The sequence below is a fragment of the Elephantulus edwardii genome, unplaced genomic scaffold (genome assembly GCF_000299155.1).
Source record: "Elephantulus edwardii isolate Elephantulus edwardi_28Jun2011 unplaced genomic scaffold, EleEdw1.0 scaffold00624, whole genome shotgun sequence".
NCBI lineage: Eukaryota > Metazoa > Chordata > Mammalia > Macroscelidea > Macroscelididae > Elephantulus > Elephantulus edwardii.
Window position 1 is genome coordinate 74587 of NW_006400374.1, and position 4170 is coordinate 78756.

Sequence of the window (4170 nt, forward strand, 5' to 3'; positions counted from 1 at the left end):
CAGAAGAATGTCTATTTGTGTTTCATGGACTATGCAAATGCATTTGGCTAACAGTGAATAGAATGGGAATCCCAGATGACTTTACTGTATGCATAAAAAAAATCTATATCCAGACCAAGAAACTGTTTCCATGGATGTATCCTTTCTGCATAGCTATGAAATATGCATACTGAGCAAATAATTAATGAAGCTTGACTCTATGAAGAGTAATGTGACATTAACGTCAAAGGAAGACTCACCAACAACCTGCATTATGTAGATGATACAATCTTGCTTGCTAAAAGTAAGGACTTAAAATCCTTGCTGTAGAAGATTAAGGACTACAGCCTTCAATATAGATTACATTTCAACATCAAGACAACAAAAATCCTCACCACTGGGCCAATAGGCAACATCTGATAGATGGACAAAGGCTTGAAGTAGTCCATTTCATATTACTTGGATCTACGATCCAGACCCAGCAGTCAGATCAGGACACAATGTTTTGAGCAAGTCTGCTGCTAGTGATTTCTCTGAAATACGGAGGAGCAATGACGTCACTTTGAAGACTAGACTAAAGTGTTCCTGATTCAGGCCATGGTCTTTAAAATCACTTGCTATGCCTCTGAGTACTGGACAATGAATAGGAATGACAAAAGAAGAATTGATATTTTTGAATTGTGGTGTTGGAGAAGAGCCCTTGAATATCTCATGGATTGCAAAAAAAGAAAAGAAAGAAACCCAGTTTCTTGGGGAAAGTGCAGCCCTCCTTGGAGGTGAGAATGATGAAGTTTCAGCTCACGTATTTTGGGCATTGCTAGGCGTGGCCATTCCTTAGAAAGGAATATCATGCTTAAAAGGCGGAGAGTTGGCAAAAGAGATGAAGGCCCCCAGCTAGATGGATCAACAAGGTGACTACAACAATCAGCTCGAGTGTATCAGAGATGATGAGGATGGCACAGGATAGGACAGGATTCAGGACTGCTGTTCATAGGGTTACCATAGTCATATTCAACTGAGAGCACTTAACAAGATCAACAAGAATTTTAAATAAGACAGAAGCAAGGTTGTGTCATCTGCATATCATATGTTGTTGTACGTTTTGATGAGACTTTCTGCAATCTTGATGTCACATTCCTTCTCATAAAGCCCTACTTTCCAAATGATCTGTTCTTCATACTGATTGAAAAGGTGTGGAGATAGGATGCATCCGTGATACACTCCTTTCCTGATTTTGAGCCATGCAGTGTTTCCTTGCTCTTTTCTGAGGACTGCTTCATGGTCCAAGTATAGGTTTCTTATAAACACAATCAAGTGTTCTGGGATTCCCATTTTCCTCCACACAGTAAAATGCTTTTGCATAGTCAATTAAACACACATAAACATTCTTCTGGTACTCTCTACTCTCTGCCAAGATCCATCTCACATTGGCAATAATGTCTCTAGTGCCACGACCTCTTCTAACCCCAGTTTGTATTTCTGCTGGTTCTCTGACAATGTACTATTCCAGCCGTTTCTGGATAATCTTCAGCAGGATTTTGTTAGTGTGTGATATTAATGATATTGTTTGACTAGCAGATATAGCACCACAGACTGAGCCCTCGGGCTGGGAAACACAAACTAGGAGGAACAGTTGCAAACAGCCAGCCAAGAAATCTTTAAATTTTTTTCTTTTTTTGTTTTTGTTTTCTTTTTTTCCTAAAGCAGCCATAAGTTTTACAGCCTTATAAACTGGTTGGAGAGGGTTAGCTAAGAGTCCACCCTGACTCAACAGCAATGTGCTTGAGTTTGTTTATGTGTTGGTTGGTTTTTTCTCCAACACAATGAATATCAAGGGAGAGGGAACATCACCTGCAAATTTCCTAAAACTGGAGCACTCAAACCACCTGCTTTGGGATTGGCAGCCCAGCTCCTTACCCACTAAAACATCAGAACACAAAACAAGTTAGAATAAAGTCAAATCAAATATCAGGTCGATGGTTTCCCTCATTTCAGAAAAAACTTGTTTAACCTCTCCTTGTTGTTGTTGTTATGTGCTATTGAGTCGACTCTGACTCATAGTAACTCTTTGTACAACAGCTCTGAACCCTGCTCTGTCTTGATCGAAACTTATTGTCTCTGACCTATTTCCATTATCCCTGTTATTGAGTCAATCTCTGTCATTCAGGGTCTTCCTCTCTTGCGCTGTCCCTTCACCCTCCCAAACATGACATCCCTCTCCAAGGACTGGTCCCTCCTTGCAACATGCCTAAAGTATATCAGACAGAGCTTCAAAATCCTTGCCTCTAGGGAGCAGCCTGGTTTCACCCTTTCTGGGACAGATCTGTTTGTTCTCTTAGCAATCCATGGTATATTCAATACTTTTCTACAGCACCACAACTCAAGGGCATTGGTTCTTCTTCTATCATCCTTAGTCATTGTCTAGCTCTCTGATGCATAGCCAGTAATTAAGAAAACCATGGCCTGGTCTTAAGGTTTTATGTCCAGTTTTTTATGTCTTAAAAAGATCTGTTAAAAACCCAAAAAGAAACAAACAACAAAGACACTGACAAGCAAGGGGAGGAGAATAAACGAAATTAGTAAGGACAAAAATATTTGTAATTCACCTAATTTGTGATAAAAACCAAAAATCCTCTCAGTTAACCCTGAACGAGGTGGGCTACTGGATTATGAGGCTATATAGATTGTTACCACGGGAGGCTGTCAATTGATCTACAGAGAGGTTGTTGGCTTCAAACCACTGAACCACCGACCTTCTTGTGAGCAGTTAGCAGTTCAAGGTGAAATGTACTATGCCACTAAATCTCTTGAAATATGCAATATTGATTAATTATATTAGTAGAAAATATTTCCACAATATGTACTATTAACTATGTAGGTGTTAAAAATGTAAGATGCAGAATAACAACTCCTGTTGGTCCCTGTTGGCTTATTTGTATATGGATGGTACAAATGGTTATTGCACAAACCTGGAAGATTAGAAGTCCATCACAAATGCAAATCAGAGAAGCCTTAGCCTTAGCCAGGGAGTCCCAGCAAAGAGTTAACAATAAGACTGGCAGGGGTGGGATTTGAACCCACGCCCCCGAAGAGACTGGAGCCTTAATCCAGCGCCTTAGTCGGCTCAGGCACGATACCTTTAGAAAATATGTGGTAGCAATTAGGTTAGTAATGACACAAACACATTTCGCGCCTTGTACTTTCCCTAAAGTACCTTAGTTGTTTGATCATAACAGCTGAAATGTATCGGTAATTTATTATGTGTCATAAACTATCCTCACACTTACTATCATCAATCCTTTAAAATCCTCCAAAAACAGGTACTTTGACTATACTCTCCTTTTTCCTGGTGAAGAATACCAAAGAGATGATGAATAATTTTCTGGATGTCCTCTGACAATGAGCAGTGTTTAAAATGGAGGGGGAACACGTCACTTTGTTGTATATTCACTTAAAGGTGAAATCTTGGAATAGTTTTGGCCAAAGTTACTGTGCTAAACTAAAAAAACAGCAAACATATATGATATAGCACTGATTCTTGTTGAGGCGTGGTGGTTTAATTGACGTTAGGTTAGGTGCTGTCAAGTAGAAGGATACTAGGCCTGATCAAGTCCTTTGCGATTTCTATTGTGTCTAAATCTATTGTAGTTATTACCTCGCCCCTTTTCTAGAAGGACGGTGGTGGTGGTGGATGTATGCGGTTGAATTGGAGCTATAGCTGACGCTCAAATCAGAAACGGCTTGCCCATTAACTTATGTTTCCCTGAATCTGTTTCTTGGGACTCATTATATTCCTTTTTTTTTTCTTTCTCCTTTTCTTTCGTCTGTGGAGCTTGGAATTATTTGAATATAAAAACTTACGTAACGTGCCTTCTTAGCACAGTAGGCAGCGCGTCAGTCTCATAATCTGAAGGTCCTAAGTTCGAGCCTCAGAGAAGGTAGTAGCTTTTTTCTCCTAGGTACACTCACTCAGGAAAGACAAAAGTAGCGGAGAAAACATATTCACGTCACTGTTTTGTTCAAGTTGTATATTAGTTTGTTGGGTTTTTTTTTAATTGGTATGAAACATAGTTTGAAAATCTAATTCACAGTCTCATGTGATGTGATTACAGGTGGAGCTGTAGGGAGATATTTTTTATCATTTTGCCAAGGAATCTTTCAAGACTTCATCAGTGTCCACTGGTAGCAAAA

General features: G+C 39.5%; 1 non-coding gene across 1 annotated transcript; it reads left to right on the forward strand.

Moving 5' to 3' along the window:
- The first annotated feature begins 3847 nt into the window (after window positions 1-3847).
- Window positions 3848-3920, forward strand: TRNAM-CAU. Its single transcript has one exon. It is a non-coding gene; the product is annotated as a tRNA-Met (tRNA).
- The last annotated feature ends 250 nt before the right edge of the window (window positions 3921-4170 follow it).